Here is a 24,044-nt window from a genome sequence, read left to right as displayed (position 1 = left end):
AAATTAATATCAGTTTTTAAACCGTGTGCGTATGAGTAATTTTCTGAAGAGGACCTTTATATGCGTCAATTATGAACCGATACTCATAAAATGTTGTACATAGATTTCGTTTGTATAGAACTTGTTTATGCCAAATTTCAGCGCAATACTCGTATTTTAAGTAAGGAAAACTCGTATTTTAATAACCAAAACTCTTTCCTGAAGAGAACATTTTATGGGGGCTAGGGGCTAAATCAGTCCTCATTAAATTCGGAATGAAGAATTATGTTAATAATTCTAAACTTTTTTACGTCGATTTTAATCGCTGTACTAGTAATTTTGTGACTTTTCTTCATCAAATTTTCTAAAGAGGATCTCATATGAGGGGTATGGTCAATTGTTGACCTATCCTCATAACTTTTTGTAGACCGATTTTGGTTCATATCAAACTTGTTTACATTGAATATCATCGCTGTACTCTAATTTTTAGGCCAGTAATGAGTGTTAAAGTCATTTTCTGAAGGGGACCTTATATGGGGGATAGGGTCATTTATGAGCCGATCCTTAATAAAATTGGTTAAAAGGTTTTGGTTCGTAAGAAATTTACTTATACCGAATTTCATAGTTATACTCGCATTTTTGGGCCAGTAATGAGTGTTAAAGTCATTTGCTAAAGGGGACCTTATATGGGGGGTAGGGTCATTTATGGGCCGATCCTTAAAACAAATTGGTTAAAAGGTTTTGGTTCGTAAGAAACTTACTTATACCGAATTTCATAGCTATACTCGAATTTTTAGGCCAGTAATGAGTGTTAAAGTCATTTTCTGAAGGGGACCTTATATGGGGGGTAGTGTCATTTATGGGCCGATCCTAAAAAAAGTTTGTAGAGAGGTTTTGGTTCCTAAGAAACTTACTTATACCGAATTTCATCACTATACTCGCATTTTTGGGCCAGTAATGAGTTTTAAAGTCATTTTCTAAAGGGGACCTTATATAGGGGATAGGGTAATTTCTGGGCCGATCCTTAAAAAAATTGGTTAAAGGGTTTTGGTTCTTAAGAAACTTACTTATACCGAATATCATTGCTATACTCGCATTTTTGGGCCAGTAATGAGTGTTAAAGTCATTTTCTAAAGGGAACCTTATATGGGGAGTAGGGTCAATTATGGACCGATCCTCCAAGAATTTTGTAGAAAGATTTTAGGTCATATGAAACTTATTTATGTCGAATTTCATCGCTATACTCGTACTTCTAACGCAGTTATGGCCGTTAAAGCCTTTTTTTGGAGGTCCACTTGTATGGGGGCTATCCGAAAAAGTGGACCGATATTATTATTTTCAATACCAAACAAACCTTAGTAATAGAGAATATTTATGCAAAATTTCAACTGTCTAGCCCCTCTGGTGTGGTCCCTATCGTGATTTCAACAGACAGACGGACGGACGGACATGGCTAGATCGTCTTAGAATTTAATAAGGACCCGGAGTATGTATACTTTTATGGGTCCATGACATGACAAATATTTCGATGTGTTACAAACGGAAATTCAAAATCAATATACCCCCATCTTTTTTGATGGTGGGTATAAAATTGTGGATTTAGTGCTTTTTGGATATTCCGACGCACAGTGGTATAGGAAAAAAAAAAGGGAAATAAATCGGTAACTTCTAAACGTTTAATCCGATTTTAATGAAATATGGTATGCACAAAGAGGAGGTGTTGTCGAGTTTATGTTTTGAATTTGGACCTTATAGGCCAACCAGGGGCCCGGCGGGGGGTCCTCAAATTAGGACACCTCGGCTATGTTAAATTTTTAAAACGATCCTATTTCTTCATTTGAGTTCCGATTTAAAAAAATTTCGTATATAGAATCTCCTCATCGAGCACTATAAAAAATGTCGTCGTAGCAGTAAATTATCTCTTATAGTTTAGGAGATATTCGCATTTGAAAATTAAAATTTTAAAATTTTTACCGTCCTTACTTTAGTTTTTTGATAATAGCGGGTCCAAATATTCCCGATTTTCGTTTATTCGCTTAACAACAAGTTTATATATCAAGCAGTGAAAGAATTATGTAAAAATCATGACTGAGTCCAAAGTTATAGGCATTTTAATTTAAAAAATTAAAAAAAGGCGATTTTTTGCCATTTTTTTGGGAAAAAAGTATCTCTTATAGTTTAGGAGATATTCGCATTTGAAAATTAAAATTTTAAAATTTTTACCGTCCTTACTTTAGTTTTTTGATAATAGCGGGTCCAAATATTCCCGATTTTCGTTTATTCGCTTAACAACAAGTTTATATATCAAGCAGTGAAAGAATTATGTAAAAATCATGACTGAGTCCAAAGTTATAGGCATTTTAATTTAAAAAATTAAAAAAAAGCGATTTTTTGCCATTTTTTTGGGAAAAAAGTATCTTTTTCTTTTTAAGTTATATAAAAAGTTTCTAAGAAGATGTATATAGAATTTATACTTTTTGGAAAGCTGACTTTACATAAAATACGATAAATGAAACAAAACCTAAAAATTTTTGATACCGAGGGGACCAGGTCCATCCAAAAAAACCATATTTTTTTATGGAAAATTCAATTTTGAGCAAAAATTCTCAAATCGCATAGTCGATATCAAATTATAGTGACCTGTTTTATATGACCCAATATGTTCATAATCATCTTGTAACGGGTTTCGATAACCCCGCCCCTGGTATGGATATATAAGGCAAAAAACCAAAAAATCCCATTTTTGGGATTTTTTAAAACTTTTTTGGGAATTCCGGGATTTCTAATAAGAGAATTCGAAATTTTAATTTAATTTTGGATTTTGAGTAAAAAAATCTACCTAACTGTAAAATTTCATCAAAAAATATTCATAAATAAAATGTTTATTGCAATTTGAAAAATTTGTATCTTCACAAAAACTGAATAATTTTTATTCAGTTTTTGTGAAGATATTATTATTTTTTTTTTTAAAAGTATTCCGCGAATTTTTTAATTTTCAAAAATTATATACAGTTTTGAAAAATAGACAAAATTACCTTTCCATTGATATATAACATGTCTACCTAATGTTTTTAAGTGACAAATTAATTAGGGAAAACTCAACATCTTTTAGAAAACTTACCTAGCACTATTATTTTCATCCATAAGGTTAACTCTTAAATTTGTTACATATACTAAAAAAATTGTTCAGGTATTATTTTTTAAACTGTAATGATTTTTACCCCTATAGGTCACTTTAATAGGTAGCTTATTAAAGTGACCTATTGAGGAAAAATTCATTACATAAGGAAACGTTAGACATATTGGGTAGAATATCATAACCCTTTAAAAAATAATTTAATTTAAGTACCTGTAATTAATATATAACACAGGTTTAAATCTGTTTGTAATTATTTGTAATTTTCTAACCATGGCGATCGTACTAAAAAAATGATTTGTGCTCCATTTTATTTGAACACTCTTCAGCTCCTTTTTTTATGTTGCAGTTGGGATTAAGTCGTGATAACTACATAACGTTAAGAAAGGCGCTATCTGAACAAGGAGTGGATGTTTTACCATCATATGACAAAATAAATGAATAGAAGAAAAGCATTATACCATCTCCTATTGAAATAACTGATTGGAAGGCTGTTATTGGACTCGGCGCTCCACTCGAAAATACAGCTTTAAGGATTGCTTCTGACTTTCCTTCAGACCAACTAGGTTAGGTTAGGTTGATAGGAGGATGTATACTACATCAAATCCGAAGAAATACACCTAGGCCACTATCGGGCCTGTTGTGCGCTCCAATTCAAGAAAAAAAAAACTCAGAAACTCAGTTTCCTGGACGTAATTCCTAAGAATCTTCCAATCGGTGTTGGTTAAGAATGTTATTTCCGGAATAACATCACTTCCAAGATACTTGGATCTAACTTCGACGAATGCCTGACAATGGCAAAGAAAGTGCTCCAGAGTTTCACTGTCCTCTCCACATGCTCTACATTCGTCTGAATTCGCACGTCCAATTTTGTATAGATGTGCTCGTAATCCTGTGTGTCCACTGAGAATACGTACCATCATACTAACCTCAGACTTGCTCATTTTGAGAAGATTTCTCGTCTTGCTCTCATCAGGGTCATCCCATAGAATCTTTGTGGTTCTACCCACTGTTTCATTATTCCAAGAGGCCTTATGGGATTCTCTCATCCATATTTTTAATTCAGCTTTTGTTGCGTCGAATGGTTTTGCGTTTGTCAGGTTAACTACATCGAGCTCCCTTCCCTTTAAAGCTATTACATTCGCCCTTTCGTTGCCGATTACTCCCGAGTGGCCTGGTACCCATATGATGTGAACCTTACCTCTGGGAGAGTATTCAGTTAAAGCTTTCACCTGATATCGCACAAATTGCCTTCTGGCTGTCGGTAAATATATTAAGCCCTGTGGGCGCCATATTTATTCTAATCCAATTTACACATTCCGTTATTGCTCGTACTTCTGCCTGGAAGCTTGTGTTATGATTAGGTAAACGGTACCAACTAAAAAAATAAATTCTTGTGATCTTCAACTCATTTGTAAGTGGGGATGTGATGGATTATCAGCACTCTCGGAATATAAACAAATCAACACAAGTGAATCATCTTCCGAGTATAAAAGTGTATTTATGGCATCGCTAGTTCAATTAGGAATTCGAAAGTATGCTGACAGCGATTCTCCATCAACCAGTTTCGATGATATTTGGAAGAATTCGACTCCAGGATCCAAAGCTTTTTGTAGGCCAATAAGCTTTGAGTATATAAAGGAATCCAAAACAACAACGCAAGATTTGATAAATCGTATTGAAGTAGAAATTAAAAACTTGGAACCTATAACAATCGAAATAGAAAATTATTCGTTTAACATGTCCTATGATTTAAAACTTACAATGATTGATGGGAAAGTTGGAAATGCCATTACAGGAACATCATCTACTTGGTACTGCTACATATGTGGTGATAAAAAATCAGAATTTTCGAATATTTCCAAGCAAAGGTCAATAAATGAGGAAACTTTACAATTTGGAATATCCCCCCTACATGCTCGCATACGATTTCTGGAACATTTTCTACATTTAGCATATGATTTAAAGCAGCGGTTCCCACCGGTTTTTACTACGCGGACCCCTTGAGGAACTTATTTAATTTCGCGGACCTCCATACATATTTTGATATCTTATTGTTCTAAATAATTGTTCGTCCGAAAATTGACCTAGTCCATAAATCCCTAGGTCAAATAAATGTAGAGATGTCATATCTATAAAATATTCCCGATAGGTTTTTAATTGCATGGTTTTGAAGATAGAAAGACTTTTTTGTTGAAATGTTAACATGATGTTTAATTTTATGATCGTGAGATATTTCATGTTCATTTTTCTTCAAGGTAGCAAAAAGGTTTCTTTATCAAATATTGTCGACATGTGATTAAGGAGTCACGTTTCAAAAATTTATTGCGATTGCAGAGGGGTAAAGTGAGCTAAGTTTTCGGGAAAATAATATAAGAAAATTGGACTTCTTCCATGTTGTTGCGGAATGCGTTATCCGCATAATATATGACATGAACTCTTTTACTGCATGGTTTTGCCTACATATTTACGCGAAACGCTATGGATTTTCTGATGTTAATTTAATAATATTGGTCGATAAAATCAAGTAAAAATCTTTGTATCACGTCGGAAGGGAATATTTATATTTAAAATTAACTAAATTAACGTATTGAAGATGCATAAAGAGTCACCTCAGTTTTTGAAATATATAATTTGAGTCCTTACAAACAAGAACACTTTTGCTTACAATTTGACAAACTTAAATCTGGTATAAACTTGTCTTCGAATTATGAAAAGTGACCTAACTTCATACTCCGGAATACCAGTATCCCTTATTTAATTGTAAGACAGATCATTATCCGTCTGAAATAAAAAAACATTGTTTCACTACATATACAGGATATAAAAATTACATATCAGGCAATATCTTACTTTATAAAAGTGATACAATATTGTTTATTCATGGCTTTTTTCGTTTGTCTTCGCGGACCCCCTAGGATTTTACTACGGACCACTAGGGGTCCACGGACACCCATTTGGGAACCGTTGATTTAAAGTACAGAAGCATACCGGAAAATGCAAACAAAAGTGCAAATAACAATAAGGAGTTAATGGAAATGAGAGCCAGTGAGAAAAGAAGAATTCAAGAGGAATTTAAAAAGCGGATGGGATTAAATATTGATAAACCACTCATAGGATATGGAAGCACAAACGATGGTAATACCGCTAGACGTTTTTTCAAACATTTTGAAACTACTTCCGAAATAACCGGAATTAATATGGATTTACTGCATAAGGTCAATATTATTCTAATGGCGATAAATAGCAAGCATAAAGTGAACGCAACAAAATTTGGAGAGTATTCTACAAAAGTTTCTAAATTACTTTTGGAATTATATCCCTGGAAAGAAATGACACCTACAGTTCACAAGATATTATGTCATGGAAAGGACATCATAGAACATAATATTCTTCCTTTAGGAGAGCTTACAGATGAACCCCAAGAATCGAGGAATAGAGACTTTAAGCATATTCATCAGTTTAGCTCAAGGAAGTGTTCTAGGCAGTCTCAAAATGAAGATATTTTTAATAATCTGATTCTATCTTCTGATCCTGTTTTATCTACTATAAGGAAACGTTGCTACAAAACGTTAGCATTTGAAAATATTCATGAATTTAAAGATTTACTTTATCTTTTAGATGTGGACTACTGTGATACCGATTATTTTACAAAATTATATTAATTTATAAAAAAAAAAATAAATAAAGACTATTTTTATATAAAATAAATACTTGTTAATTTTTTTAAGGATAAAGAATAAAAGATTAATCGTAAAAAGTGGCTGTAAAAATTCATAAAAATTTAGGTAGTAAAACATGCCTAACAAATGTATGGATAAAAATAATAGTGCTAGGTAAATTCTCTAAAAGATGTTGAGTTTTCCCTAATTAATTTGTCACTTAAAAAACATTAGGTAGGCATATTATATATCAATGGAAAGGTAATTTTGTCTATTTTTCTCTGTATGTAATTTTTGAAAATTAAAAAAAATTCGCGGAATACTTTTTAAAAAAAAAAATTAAGAAATGTTTATTATTCAGTTTTTGCGAAGATACAAATTTTTCAAATTGCAATAAAAATTTTATTTATAAATATTTTTTGATGAAATTTTACAGTTAGGTAGATTTTTTTACTCAAAATGCAAAATTAAATAATTTTCTTATTAGAAATCCCGGAAATCCCAAAAAAGTTTTAAAAAATCCCACAAATGGGATTTTTTGGTTTTTTGCCTATTATATCCATACCAGGGGCAGGGTTATCGAAACCCGTTACAAAATGATTAAGAACATATTGGGTCATATAAAACAGGTCACTATAATTTGATATCGACTATGCGATTTGAGAATTTTTGCTCAAAATTGAATTTTCCATAAAAAATAGGGTTTTTTTGGATGGACCTGGTCCCCTCGGTATCAAAAATTTTTAGGTTTTGTTTAATTTATCGTATTTTATGTAAAGTCAGCTTTCCAAAAAGGATAAATTCTATATACATCTTCTTAGAAACTTTTTAGATAACTTAAAAAGAAAAATATACTTTTTCCCCAAAAAAATGACAAAAAATCGCCTTTTTTTAATTTTTTAAATTAAAATGCCTATAACTTTGGACTCAGTCATGATTTTTACATAATTCTTTCACTGCTTGATATATAAACTTGTTGTTAAGCGAATAAAAAAAATGGGAAATATTTGGACCCGCTATTATCAAAAAACTAAAGTAAGGACGGTAAAAATTTTAAAATTTTAATTTTCAAATGCGAATATCTCCTAAACTATAAGAGATAATTTATTTAATTTTTTTTTTTTAATCGGAACTCAAATGGAGAAATAGGATCGTTTTAAAAATTTAACATAGCCGAGGTGTCCTAATTTGAGGACCCCCCGCCGGGTCCCTGGTTGGCCTATAAGGTCCAAATTCAAAACCTAAACTCGACAACACCTCCTCTTTGTGCATACCAAATTTCATTAAACGTTTAGAAGTTACCGAATTATTTCCCTCTTTTCTTTTTCCTATACCACTGTGCGACGATTAAGGTGTGAAAATTTTACCTACCCAGCAAAAAAAGTGTGGAAAAAGATGTAGAATTTTCATCGCAACTAGTAACCCGAAGTGCTTCAAATTCGGGTGTAAAACCTATGAATTTTACATTAGCGTTTCATTGGAGGGATGTTGTTTATTTTTGGCAACTTTGAACTACATCTAATCTTATTTTTAGAAGCAGTAAAAATCCGATATTTGCATGTCAAAAATAAAACACATTCTCTTAATGACACGCTTACTACTCTTTCACCAAATCTTTTTCCACATCTCTTTCCTCACTTTTAACTGGGGTTTCATTTGTAAGGAAATATTTGGTTTATAAAAGTGAAAAGTAGTTGTAAAGTATGACATCAATTATTTTTTGCTGGGTATTTTTGGTACCTTTTTCATAAAACATTGTTTTTGGTTAATTAACTTATACATATGAATAAAAATAACGGGCTCCTAATACGATGTTGCAACTTTTTGAAACTGAATTTTTATTTTGTTAATGGGGAGGATTGATTTTATTCAAACACAATGATCCAATTTATATAAAATTTTTAGACTTAGAAACACTTAATATGCTAATGGGGTGTTATTTGGAATACCGCTACCAAGTGATATTTTTTGGTACTTTTTATACCCTCCACCACCATCAGTGGTGATAGAGGGTATATATAACTTTGTCATTCCGTGTGTAACACCAATAAATATTCATCTGAGACCCAACAAAGTATATATATTCTTGGACCTTATGAAATTCTGAGTCGATTTAGCTATGTCCGTCTGTCCGTCCGTCTGTCTGTATAAAATATTCTCACATTAACACGAAGCAACAAAAATTAACGAAATTCACCCAAAATATTTATTATTGTCCTAGGCAGTTTGGTATTGAAAATAAGCAAAATCGGTTCACACCGGGAAAAGTTATGAATCAAAATTTGAAACAACCTCGAAAAAAATAAGCATTTTTTACACATTCTGATGTAATTTTCTCGAAAACTATGCAAGATAATTCCATGAAAATCACCATACATTCGTTTCTACACAAGAGCTTGACTCCTGCTGAAAATTGCCAGAATCGGTCAACAATTTCATATACCTCCCATACAAAAGTACATATTCCCGGAAAATGGGTTTTTTGTTAATAACTTCCGTCACAATGTCGAAATCTTTACAAAATTTTACAAATTAAAATCTTATGTGAATAGAATTCATTCAGAGAAAAAAATTTCTGGATCGGTCCATAATTGGACATAGCTCCCATACAAGGTCCCATCCCGAAAATCACTTAAACGCGCATAACTCATTACTAAATTAAGATATCCATATAAAATATTGCTCATACTCAAGGAAATTTTACTGTGAATGTTTTTTCTGATCGGTCCATAATTGGTCATAGCTCCCATACAAGGTCCCCTCCCGAAAATCACTTAAACGCGCATAACTCACTACTAAATTAAGATATCCATATAAGATCTGGTACTAGTATTACTCATATGCACAGAAATATTACTGTGAAATTTTTCTCCGAGCGGTCCATAATTGGTCATAGCTCCCATACAAGGTCCCCTCCCAAAAATCACTTAAACGCCCATAACTCATTACAAAATTAAGATATCCACATTAAATTTGGTACAAGTATTGCTCATATGCACGAAAATATTACTGTGAAATTTTTCTCCGAGCGGTCCATAATTGGTCATAGCTCCCATACAAGGCACCTACCGAAAATCACCTAAACGCACATAACTAATTACTAAATTAAGATATTTAAATAAAGTTTAGCACAAGCATTGGTCATATACAGACAAATATTACTGTGAATTTGTTTTCCTATCGGTCCATAATTGATCATAGCTCCCAAGGTCCCTTTCAGAAAAACACTTAAAGGCACATAACTCATTATCATATAGTGATACCCATAAAACATTTGGCATAAATACTATTTTTGTGCACAGAAATGTTATTTGAACATTTTTTCATGATCGGTCCAACTTTGGTCATAGCTCCAATACAAGGTTCCCTCCCGAAAATCACTTAAACGCACATAACTCATTACAAAATATTGATATCCATACATTTAGCAAAAATATTGCTCTTATATACATAAATTAAACTATAAAATTGTTTTACGATCGGTCCATAACTGGTCATAGCTCTCATACTAGGTCCCCTCCAGAAAATCACTTAAATGCACAATATTCATTACCAAATAATGATATAGATACAGAATTTTGAAATTTTGTCTTTATATACATAATTGATCATAGTTCTCATACAAGGTCCTTTTATGAAAATCTCTTAAACGCACATTACTCATTACCAAATAAAGCCATTGATAACAAATTTGGTCCAAATATTAATTTTGTATACAAAAATTCTATTTCAAGATTTTTTCACGATCGGGTGCGGTCGGTCCCATACAAGGTTCCCTTCAGAAAATCACTTAAACACACATTACTTATTACTAAATTACGATATAGATACAAAATTTGACTGAAATATAGCTTTTATGAACAGAAATTTTGCTTAAAGAATTTTTTACGATCGGTCTATAATTGGTCATATCTCCCATACTATGTCCTGCCCCAAAAGAACAAAATTATATGCACACATATATACACACATGCATACATGCAAAATACTAAATATCGCTAAGCGCTATAAAAATATAAAGAAAATGGTATTTGTAATGTTTAATAAATCATGGAATTGTAATAGATTTAAGCTGTTTAAATCTTTGTATTTTTTCTATTCAAGACATGAGAAAACTTATTTCTACAAATATTTAATCAATTAGAAAAGTATTAATATATGTATACGTAGCTGGTGGAGGGTATTTAAGATTCGGCTCAGCCGAATATAGCACTCTAACTTGTTTTTAATTCCATATTGTAAGGCGTAAAAGTAAGTCTAAAATATTAAGGTAAATTTGAATCAATCCATAAAATTTGATAATTTATGAAACCAGTTTAAGGTGGAGGGTATTTAAGATTCGGCAGAGCCGAATATAGCACTCTAACTTGTTCATTCTCCAACTGGTACTTTTTGAGTTTTCTATGATATTGAAATAGAAACATGAAATTAGTAATAAAGGGACTTTCGGTATTTTTTCGTTCTACAAAGGTACTTTTTTGAGCTTTCTTTAAAATTAAACCTAGAAACATGAAATTAGGCATGTAGAGCTCGGATTAAGTGAGAACATATAAGAAGACTTTTTGGAACATTTTCGTCCTTCGATTGGTACTTTTTGAGTTTTCTATAAAATTTAAGCTAGAAACATGAAATAAGCAAGTAGAGCCCGGAGTAAATTATAATCTATAAAAGGGGACTTTTTCGTTCTTCAACTGGTACTTTTTGAATTTTTTATAATATTGAACCTAGAAACATGATTAAGTTATACCCTACAAAAGGGGACTTTTTGGTATTTTTTCGTTTTTCAACTGTTTTTGTTTTTTTTAATTGTCTGTAATATTGAGACTAGAATCATAAAATCAAACTTATGTATATAAAAGGGGACTTTTTGATATTGCAGATATGTGTATATATATATACATTTACAATAATAATATTTATTTTATTCCATTACGATGAGGGTAGCGAAGCCCACTGGGTATAAGCTAGTATAATATAATTTTAAATTTTATGCTTCTTGAAAAAATTCTTAAAAATATAAACTTTGATCGTCGATAAAATCTAAACTGTAATGAATTTGGAAATTTTGTAATACCTTAAATTTAGTATTTACACAATGAGTGTGTGTACAAATTTTCATAAAAATCTAAAAAATCGAGAATTTTTGATTTTTTTTTTTATTTTAACTAAAAACTAATACAAAATCGTCAAAATGTTTCGACTTTCATATGAAAAATTGCGTAGTCATCAAAATCAACTAAAATCGTCAATAACAAAATATATACCGAGCAAAAAAAAAAAGTTAACCCCCCCCCCCCAAACGCTTGAGCTGGATCCGCGCCTGATGTGAAACTATATTCTATTTGTAGCAATTCTGCTTACTCAAAATTTCTTAATCAGCTCTTATGTCCTTATAATAGGACTTCAAAGTTTAAAGGACTTACAATTTCAAACGAATATTTTAAATATTTATGTGTTTTGTATGATGCTAATATTGGTATTACATGAAAGCTGAGAATCTGTACATTCTATCTATATAATTTATTTGACTCACTTAGACAAAAAATCGAAAAAGAAATTAAATTTAAAAAAGGTGTCATTTTCGAAACAAAAATTTTTAACTACTTTTTTGTGACAAATTTTCTCTAAGCTTCCATTACTTTTTTAAACCCGATGAAGTGAAATATATAAGATTATTTTGAAGTAGAGGTTCACAGCTTCATTTGATATTAATAATAATACCAAAATCTATATATATATATAAAATTCTAACGTTACTGACTGACTGTCTGACTGATTCATAATCGCACAGCCTAAACGGTTGAAGCTAAAGAGCTAAAATTTGGACAGGAGGTTGGTCTCCCACCAAATAGATCCACTAAGACGGGATTTTTGGAAATTCGAATGTTTAGAGGGTAAAAAGGGTAAATTGGGTAACCTCATATCTCCTAAACTAGAAAACTTATCGTCGTTCATTTAAAAAATAAGCGGACAGGTGTCTGGTACTTTTTTCAAATACGGCCCCTTTAGGGAATAAACGGGAAAAACTGTATTTTGGTACTTTTTTTGCAACCCATGTATCTTTTAAACCAGTGAACATTCAAACAATATTTTTGACTGCTTTATATCTTGACGAAAAATAAAAATGTGACTTTAGTGCTTTTTGGATATTCCGACGTTTAAGGTGTGAAAATTTTATATATTTTTGGTACTTTTTTCATAAAACACTGTTTTTGGTTTATTATCTTATACATATGAATACATAATAACGGGCTCCCAAACGGGAGTCCCAATACGATGTTGCAACTTTTTGGAACAAAATTTTGATTTTATTCAAACACAATGATCCAATTTAATTAAATTATTAGATTTAGAAACACTAAATATGCTAATGGGGTGTTATTTGGAATACTGGTACCAAGTGCTATTTTTTGGTACTTTTTTCATTCTCCAACTGGTACTTTTTAAGTTTTCTATGATATTAAAATCGAAACATGAAATTAATAATAAAGTGACCTTTCCGTATTTTTTCGTTCTACTCTTTCGAGTTTTTTTTTTTTAAATTAAACCTATGTAGAAACATGAAATTAAGCATGTAGAGCTCGGATTAAGTGAGAACATATAAAAGGAGACTTTTTGATACTTTTTCGTCCTTCGATTGGTACTTTTTGAGTTTTCTATAAAATTTAAGCTAGAAATATGAAATTAAGCAAGTAGAGCCAGGAGTAAATGAGAATCTATAAAAGGGGACTTTTTGGAACTTTTTCGTTCTTCAAAAGGAACTTTTTGAATTTTCTATAATATTGAACCTAGAAAAATGAAATTAAGCATATAGTGCCCGTATTAAGTGTGAACCTATAAAAGGGGACTTTTTGATTCTTCAAAAGGTACATTTTGAGTTTTTGTATAATATTGAACCTAGAAACATGAAATTAAGCATGTAGAGCCCGGATTAAATGAGGACCTATAAAAAGGCACTTTTTAATTTATTCCGGGCTCTACAAGCTATTTTTATGTTTCTAGGTTTAATTTTATAGAAAACTCAAAAAGTACCGTTATAGTATATTTAACTCTTGTGGTTTTCGAAACATTTGCGTTTCAAAATCTTAATTTATTTTTTTCACAGTAGTAGTTGCGGGTCTAAACCTTTTCTGATTTTTATGAAATATTAATTCAAATTTTAAATAAATTAACCATTTATGAATCTACAAAAAAATAATTGCTAAATAATCATTACTTGTTCATAAGTTATATGCGTTCATAATATAAAAATAAATTATATATAGCAAAATTTTTATGAGAAAGTTACGTCTTTTTATAGTTATATACGAATATATCAAAAATTCGTATAATATTTACAATCTTAATTTTTGTAACTTTAAAATATTTAAAAAATTAATGTAAATATTGACATTGACTGCCTTTATTAAGAACAAAATCTTTAAAAAATTACACTTTTTAAAATTTTGACCTTTATTACTGTTAGTACTTAAATAAAACCAATCTTGTTCCATACTTTCGCTGTTTTATTTCAAGACCAAAAACTATATACATCAATACATGTTTAAAAGTAATTAAATACAATGGTTACCAAATACTTTTAATATAATTTAATTCAGTGGTGTATTTGTTAACCCATAACCCAACAATTACAATTTGAAGAATATTTTTTTTATATTATTTAATACAGAACTAGTTCCAATCTTTGGATATAAATAGGTCTAAGTACAAAATAAATGTCTCATTCTTCTCCTTAATGTTTTTTTAAGCCAAAATTTAACGAAATCAATATTTTTGAAGCGAAGGTTGTCTAGAAATATATTTATACATATTTTCAATTATTGCAAGTTATTGCAGAAAAAATAAACATTCTGATTTAACAGACTACGATTTATTTTCGAATTTTGTTTTTTCGCTGGACAAATTTGTAAATTTTTTTAAAAGTTTAAATTTATCGAAAAAAAATTTTCCATTATGCATCAGAAAAGATCGTTTTTTTTTTATCTATATCTGTTTATTATTTGAAATTTGTTATGTTACATTTAATAAATACATGCCATCAGCTTTGCAATTCATAAAAACTGTGTTCAAAACTTTTTATATGTAAGCTACAGAATCATTTAACTAAATACTTAAGTTACAATAAATGCACTAGATTTTTCAACAATACTAAAAAGTTCAATGTTTGAGCAACTGTTGAGTAGCAGGAAGTAATGGGTTTTAAAAACAAAATTCCTTTTTTTAATAATTTGAAGTGTTTTTTATATCGATGTCATAAAAAGTTTCAAAAAAAAAACAGTATGAAAAAATTACATTTTGGCCAGAAAAATCTAATTTTAAACCAATGTACGTCATCACGAACTTATATTTAACAATCAGGAAAACTAAGTACATATTTCCGTTTGCGTTTGATTTGCTTTAATTTTTAACTGATATTTCAGAGCGATGTTATTGAATTTTGCGGATACATTATGATTTCTCACTACATATTCTGATTTAGTCAGATTTCTCGAGAAACATAAAAAATATGCTGTAGAAAAAGTTTTATTTGTATAGATTTTTTAATAACACAGGCCAACAAAAATTTCAAAAAGTCGAAAAGATTGCTACCTAAAATTCGAATCTGGCTTTAGAATTTTTCTTTCGCATAAGGTTTTCATGCCATGTTTGTCTTACCTTTATTAATCGAAATTCAATCCTTAAGTATAGTATGCCTTGGTCTCAGGGCTAAAAATTTTTTGCCATATCTAATTTGTTCATACAAATTTTATAGACATTTATCAGTACGCGAATGTTATTTCAATACTACCAATGAAATTATACCGGAATAACGTTCAAATTATGTATTTCTGTTCTTTTTCATCACATAGTATTCAAAATTTCGAACGGACATTTTGTTCGAAACAACCATTTTCCTATATTATTATTATTTAAAACTTTTTGCGGTTTACTATGTTAATACATTTCAATAACACTAGTTGAAATATTAAAATCTTTTGTTGGCTCAGAGACTACAACATATATTTTTAAAAAGGGCTTTTTCTATACGTCAAAATTTTGAAATAAAACCGTTTCAATTAATTATTATCCTTCAGTAGTGCTTGCAAAATATTGAAAATGTGTATTGATTTTGAGGTGCTTGCACCTTTTTGGGAACATAACAATGAACACTGAAAACAAAAATAATACAAAATTTAGGACTTCCTAAAAATTGGTTAAAACAAAAGGAACTTGTAAAAAGTGGGTTAATTTTTACTAGTTCCTTTTGTTTTAACCAATTTTTAGGAATATGTATTTATACCTATAACGTTTTTTAAAAAGTAAAAAAAAAATAAGAAAAAATTAATTGACTTTTTATTTCAGAATTATAAACTTATAGAGCTGAGTACCCATATCATTCTAACTTTTTCCGACATTTATTCAACAATTTAAATTAAGAATATTCAACGGAATTTTCAATATTTTTGTGACACGAAAACCATTTTTCATACAAATAACTCTAAATATAAAATAGTTTCTTTCATAAAAGATGATCTTTGAAAAATCACCCGATATCCATACATATGTACATATTAGGGATGCCAAACGGGACTGGCTTTTACAAATCCCGGGATTCGGGATTTTGAAAATTGCAATCCCGGGATCCCGGGATTTTTCGGGATCCCGGGATTTTTCGGTATTTCGGGATTTTACGGGATTTCGGGATTACATGAATTTAATTATTTTATATATGAAAATCTTTAAATCATCATATTTGTAAAGAAAATTGTTTAATTTTGTGGAAATTTAACAGACAGAAGATATATTTAAATTAAAACAATCCAATTAATTCCAATTTTTAAATAAAAACTTTCAGAATTGCATAATTTCTGAAACTTTTTAAATACATACTTACTTCCTAAATAAAAATAAATATCAAGTTCCGAAATTAGACATAAGCACTTTTTAAAACCTCATACTGTTCCATGTGAACTAATAATTATAACAGATACCAATTCAATTATTCGAACATCAATTTAGAACCTATTCTTTGAAAAATATTTGGAATTTTACTCAAAATACATATTAGTTTTGGAACATATTATTATATTCGTAACATTAATTTAAAATTTTAAGTGCATTCAGAACAAGGTAATTTACCTTTACCGGTATCATTCAGATTTGTAGAAAGTTAGAAATGTAAAATCCTCTAGTATTGAAAAATAAAGTTTGTTTTCGACTGTGCCGAAATTAAATACCCACCATCAAAATATTGTAATGTATTGATATTAATATCAGCATCAATGTGATTTTCAGAGGAGGTCCAATTAGGTTTTTTTGTGTCAATTTTGGTCCAAATTTGCAGCCCAAATAGAATGAGTCTTCTAACTCGTGTTTTCAGCTTACAGACACAGAATGTGTATACTTTTTGGGTCGGTCTACGACCAACATTGCAATGTGCTAACAAGTAAAAAGTTATAGTTGGGCGAAGCCTACCATATAATACCCTACACCAGTTATAAAAATAAAATGTGATTTATTGTTCATAATAAAGCATCTAAGTTGAATTGTACCTTGCCTCAGATATAATTTAGCTATTTTTTGTTGAATAAAATTGTGTACATTTAAGTCATATTTCGAAGGGGGCTTTGCATAGGGGCTAGGGTCAAATGAGGCCGCATCATCAAAAAATACATCAGGGTCATGAAGGCTAGTATAGAACTCGGTTTTGCAGCTTTTTGTCGAGTTACGAGTATATTGAACATAATTATGAACTTAAAAACCCTATTTGGGGGGTTCAGTTGTATGGGGGCTAGGTCAAATATTGGACCGATGTTATCCATTTTCAATAGGAGATCATGCAAAATTTCATTGAATTATCTTCAAAATTGCTGTAGTTTGATTACAAGGTTTACACGGACGGACGGACGGACATAGCTAAATTGACTCAGAAAATGATTCTGAGCCGATTGGTATACTTTAAGGTATAGGACCAATATTATTGTGTGTAACAAACATCAGCACAAACCCAATATACCCTCCCCACTAAAGTGGTGCAAGGTATAAAAACGAAGTGAATAAATAAATTTATATGTGCTATGTGTATGGACTCATACCACTTTAAAAAATAAAAGGTTCAAATATGTATAAAATTAGCTCTGCAGAATTTTGTTTTGCATGAGTCAAAAATAAAATAAGATCGTAATTTTCAAATTAATGAAAATTATGGCTCAAAAAAAGAAAATAAAAACAGTTTTTTGAAACAAATCCTAATCCCGAAAAAATCCCGGGATTTATTTTCCAAATCCCGGGATTCGGGATTTACCAATCCCGAAAAATCCCGGGATTTTCGGGATCGGGATTTCGGGATTGGCATCCCTAGTACATATGTATTTATGATTAGGATTTAGTGAATGGAAATTTTTAAAATCCCGCATTGCTTTTATTCAAAAACCATCTGGTCACGTTAGTTATACCTACCAAATGTATATTTATTCCAATATTTGTAAGCCAAAAAATATCGACAAATCTGGCGGACATTATTACAAGTTCTATTGAGCTCCTATTAGAAGTTCAATTGCGGTTTGTGAGATTAGCTTATTAATAATATCATATCATATCAAACTGTGTACTGCAGTGCTTGACAAATAGAAAATTTTACTACCATGCAGCGTTTAATCGTCAAAAATGCACTTCTGATTTTTGTCATTAATGTTCACGTTTTCTATATTGTAGTAATTCAACATACTTCATTTTCTACACTTAAACAGCATTGCTACAAAACTAAAAAGATTCGGTTAAATTCTGTAATTATCATAAAATGTCTTTTTATTACACATATTCCCAAATCCAAAGTTGTAATATAACAACTTCTAAGTGGTTTAAAGTTCTAAAAAATATTGAAGCAGATAATTCAATTAGGAATATACATACTTATATACATATATACATACCTATGTATGTATGTATGTTTCAAATGTTAAACAGCCGGCTTCTACAGATCATAACTCAAATTAAAGTATATAACTTTTTTTATGTAAAAATTTCTTAAATATTTTTTTTATTTGCACTATTATGAAAGTTGTATATTAATATTAGCTTGTTTAGTTTTTTCTGACATATTTATAATTATCTTTAATTTAGTTAAGGGCATTTCCGAATATATATAACACGAACCTGAATTTTTTGTTTGTTTTTTTTCTTTATTATGAAATTCCTATCTCAAAACATGTCATTGCTTGCACAAGGCATACACATAAAATGCGCTATTTATTTTTTATACTTAAATTTGTTACTTATAACATTAGTATTGTGATATCTTCTTTATATATTAAATTTCAATTTGTTTTCGTCAGACATTTAATTTAAAAGCTCTTATTTTATTTCGACTCTTAATTTTTCAACCAAACGGTGTTTCTTAATATCCTTTAAACACACTAATTCACAACAACACTTTCCAAATTCAAGCATTTCAATAAATATGATATACACATTATGTATGACTCTACGAATAAAAAAACAGCCACTATATTTTTGTTGACATACACATTAAAAGAGAATTTATTTAGATTAAATTACGTGATTACGTTTTTTTTTTTTTCAAATATGTTATATATTTTCCAAAAATTATTAAAAATTGTTGTTTAACATACTTCTATAGAAACAAATATGAAAAATTAAACTCCACTAAAACTTATTTTTTATAAAAACCAGCCACAAAACATTATCTTTATTTGCTTTGTAAACAGCGTTGCCAGTTAGTTTTCAAAATAAAGCAAATAACGCCAAACAATTGTACCTCTGCATTTACACGATTATTTATTTAGCATGTTCGACTATTCATTGTTATCGCTGATTGTTAATAGGTGGTGTAAGATGTAATGTGTGGTATTCTATCCGTTCAATTATTCGTCAATAAGCTATCATTCGTCTTTAACCCCGTGTCTATATTAGACAAATATTTATCACAGCACTTGACAAAACGTCGGCAGAAAAATTGTCAGTTTTTTGTTTATGTTGATGCATTGGGGTAACAAAATGCTGATTTTATCACGACAACTCACAGATAATTTTATTGAAATAATGCTATATTTTATAAAAACAATTAAAATTAAATGCAAATTTTGTAAATAAACACTAATTTCACTAAAACTAATGTTAAAAATCAATTTTAATTGCACAAAAACAAAATTCTAAACAAATTTTACAATAAAATGACGTTTGTTATCAAGACAACGTTGTCGAAACAATTGTTTAGACAACACTGTCATAACGGCGTTATAACGCTAATAAATGCCGTCTGTACCTGCTAATTTTTTATTATGATAACAATTTGACGTTTAGCATAATAAATATTTGTCTAATATAGACATGGGGTAAGACCCTAATTACGAACTGAATTACATAATTCGCTCTACAAAATTTTAGCTGCGAATTGCACAAGTTATGCGTAATACTACGTTCACATGATGCAATTATACGTCATTCACGATCTCATTCATCATTCAACCTCCAATTACATACTCAATATTACCAAATTCACACGTGCAGTTGAATTACTTAATTCCCCCTGCCAATATTGGACAAATATTTATTATGCTTAACGTCAAATTGTTATGATAAAAAATTAGCATGTATAGACAGCATTTATTAGCGTTATAGAATCGTTATGACAGTGTTGTCTAAACAATTGTTTAGACAACGTTGTCTTGATAACAAACGTCATTGTATTGTAAAATTTGTATACAATTTTGTTTTTGTGCAATTAATTGAACATAAGTTTTAGTGAAATTACTGTTTCTATTATTATAACATTATTTCAGTAAAATTATCTGTGAGTTGTCGTGATAAAATCAGCATTTTGTTGATACTATGCATTAACATTAACTAAAAACTACAATTTTTCTGCCGACGTTTTGTCATGTGCTGTGATAAATATTTGTCTAATATAGACACGGGCTTCGGCCTCTGAATGGCACACAAGTAATATGATCTGTCAAAATTTTGTGTAGAAGAGAACGGATGGGATCGTCTAAACGCAATATGTAACGAAATCATCACACATTGATAGAAAATACGGATGGAAAATTTGACAGTCGTATAGCTCTCTTCATTTTTTTGAAATGATTTAAAAAACAAGCAAGTCGCATTAGACCAAGGATGTATTTTTATGTAAACACATACAAAAAAGTGAAACAGCTGTCTTCATCTTAATTTGTTATTGTTTTATACCAATAGTGTAAAGACAAAAATAATAAATCATACGACTTTTATTAAATTTTTTGTCATACAGATGGAAATTCATTTTACTTTTTCATTAGACTTGTCGTACGTGAAGTGTGATCGTCTGAAGGACCCTTAATACGTTCCCATGACACATTCGTAATTTGTTTTGACATTTCATCGCCACTTTTTTTTATTCATTATTTTGACATTTTTTGAAATATTTGTGTGTGTGTATGATACAAAAATACGTTCGTTACATTACTTTAACAAATTAAGTTATATATTTTCTGTTTATTTGCATTTTCTGTAAATAAATTTTTTTATTTATCTCCAACCAATGTAAACAAACAACTGATTATGATAATTACCCGATAAAAATTAGAGATGACACTTATTCATTCTACTAAAGGTAATTGAATGAATTTTGTTACACGTTATTTTCTTTGCCCAGGGATCAAATATGTTCAAACTCAAAATAATCGATTCTAAATTTCCCATAGACCCCATACAAAGGTATATATTCTCTGAAATAGATTTATTGTTAATAACTTCGGACAAATTATCGGTATCACCACGAAATTTCGCACATATGTATATGGTAGGTAGGTTGATAGGAGGATGTATACTACATCAAATCCGAAGAAATACACCTAGGACACTATCGGGCCTGTTGTGCGCTCCTTATCATGAAAAAAAGGAATTTTCTGAAGGGACCTATGGGGGCTAATGTCAATTATTGACCGATCCACATAAAATTTGGTAGAGAGGTTTTGGCTTGAAAGTAACTTACTTATGTAAAATTTCATTGCTATACTCGTATTTTTAAGCCAGTAAAGAGCGTTAAAGTCATTTTCTGCTGGGGATCTTATATGGGGGTAGGGTCAATTATGGACCGATCCACATAAAATATGGTAGAGAGATTTTGATAGTAAAACACTTACTTATGTCAAATTTCATCGCTATACTTGTATTTTGAATCCAGTAATGAGTGTTAAAGTAGTTTTTGAAGGGACCTTTATTTGCTGATGTCAAATTTCATCGCTTGAAAGTAACTCACTTATGTCAAATTTCATCGCTATACTCGTATTTTTAAGCCAGCAATGAGCGTTTAAATCATTTTTTTAATAGGGACCTTATATGGGGGGTAGGGTCAATTTTGACCGATCCTTACAAAGTTTTAACAAAGATATTAAGGTTCCTATAAAATATGTTCATGTCGAATTTCGTCGCTATAGATGCTCCTTATAAATAAACTTTGATATTTATGAATCGATGCTTTTGTTAATATCAAAACAATTTTCTCATTATACCCTACACCACTTTAGTGGGGAGGGTATATTGGGTTTGTGCTGATGTTTGTAACATACAAAAATATTCATGTTTTTTTTTTTTGGGTTTTTGTTTATTTTGGCTAAGCATGTGGTAACGCTTATATGCCAGTACTGTTTGTGTCAAAAAAGACATAATACATACTAGTATTTGAGTGTAGTAGTGTTTTTAGATTTGCTTATATATAGCTGCCTTAGTTTATACATAGCTGTATTGGTAGGTGGTAGAGCTAGATCGTGGGAGACTTTGTAGCTCGATTTTGCATAAATTGATGAAATTCAAAAGGTCCTTGTAGACCAAGAGTTGTTTTGACTTTAGCAGGTCCATAAGACTGTTGTAATTCCCGAAAAAAGGGAAGTGTTGCCTTTGGGAGTCAAATTTTGTGCAATGAAAAATTGCATGGTTATCATCGTCAATTGTATTGCAAATTTCACATAGATCTGTTGATATTGATCCAATCATTTTGAGGTATGGTTTGTTGAAAGTATGACCTGTTAGCAGTCTGTTGATGGTTTTAATTTGAGAGGGCGAAAATTTGCTGTTTATAAACCAGTGACATTTCGGCAATTCAGGAAAAAGTTCATGAAAATACCGTCCCGACTGATGCGCTTTGTATTCCGTGTCCCATTGATCCCATAGGATTTTATAGATTTCAGCATACGCATCCTTTAAGGAGAGCTGAGGGTTTATGATGGAGCCAACAGAGGCAGCATGCTTAGCAAAATAATCGGCCAGTTCGTTGGGAGGTATACCAACATGTGCTGGGGTCCAGATAAAGAAAATAGAAGTTAGATTGGCGGTTTCAATCTTCTTTAAGATCCTTGAGACAAGGAAGTTGAAGGAGGTGTTTTGCCGAAGAAGTAGGCACGCGTTTTTGCTGTCAGTGAAGATTGCCGAGTGTGAGTAGCCATCTTCTATGATGATGTCTATCGCCTTGTCGATAGCATATAGTTCACCAGTCAAGGAGGAGACTTTGTTTGGAATTTTAAACATGAAGTTATGATTGCATGAAATGTTGCATACTGCACAACCAGTACTATCCGCCATGACAGACGCGTCTGTGGCAAAAATAGCATATCCTTCGCACTTAAGGTGGTGTATTTTTTCCCGAAAGATCATGTTCATTTCCACAGTGGAGGTGTTGTTTTTTGATGATGAAAAGCTGTCCAGGAATATGGAGACTTTTTTAGATGTCGTGGTAGTAAAATCCGTGCAGGTGTTTTCAAAAATGTTGCGGAAGGTGAGAAAGGTGTAACCCAGGCCCGATTTCCTCGTCGGAGTTTGAACAATTTGGCGATACGACTCAGGATTAAACATTTTCATTTTCAGCAATTCCTTGGATGCAAGATAGAGAGCTCTTTGATGAGGTGGGAGAGTGAGTGATAGGGCATAAATTATGTGAGTAGGCGTGGAGGAATTAAGTTTTAGGCTTCTTCGAAGTAAGTTGTTTTGAAATGTCATTATTTTTTTGTTTATATATTTGGGCGCGTGAGCCGTGGAAGATCTAGCATATTCTGTTTTCGAGAAAACCAAGGATTTAGAAAGGTTTATCGCAATATTTGGCATAAGCCCACCTTTGAAAGATGTAACCACTTTTATGGCATTGCATGCTAATTTAGATTTTCCAACAACAGAGTCGTAATGTTCCTTGAGTGAAAGGCTGTTTTTGATGTATCTTCCTAAAAATTTAAAACAATTCACGTTTACGATTGGATTGTCATTGATGTTCACTGACACATTCCTCCTTGCTCCTT

General features: G+C 30.8%; 1 protein-coding gene across 1 annotated transcript in view; it reads right to left on the bottom strand.

Annotated features, from left to right (window-relative positions):
- Window positions 1-19,473, bottom strand: part of LOC119602155 (plexin-B) — a 327,104-nt gene extending 307,631 nt beyond the window's left edge. The window contains exon 1 of the mRNA XM_037953517.1: window positions 18,690-19,473. The gene's annotated coding sequence lies outside the window, so the exon portion shown is untranslated. The remainder of the gene's footprint in view (window positions 1-18,689) is intronic.
- Between the last annotated feature and the right edge of the window lie 4,571 nt (window positions 19,474-24,044).

Source organism: Lucilia sericata, unplaced genomic scaffold (assembly GCF_015586225.1).
Source record: "Lucilia sericata isolate MDLA Ls3-8-SP2 unplaced genomic scaffold, ASM1558622v1 Contig000211F_arrow, whole genome shotgun sequence".
Taxonomy (NCBI): Eukaryota; Metazoa; Arthropoda; class Insecta; order Diptera; family Calliphoridae; genus Lucilia; species Lucilia sericata.
The sequence above is the reverse complement of the archived record's forward strand: the minus strand, read 5'-3'. Positions and strand labels throughout refer to the sequence as shown.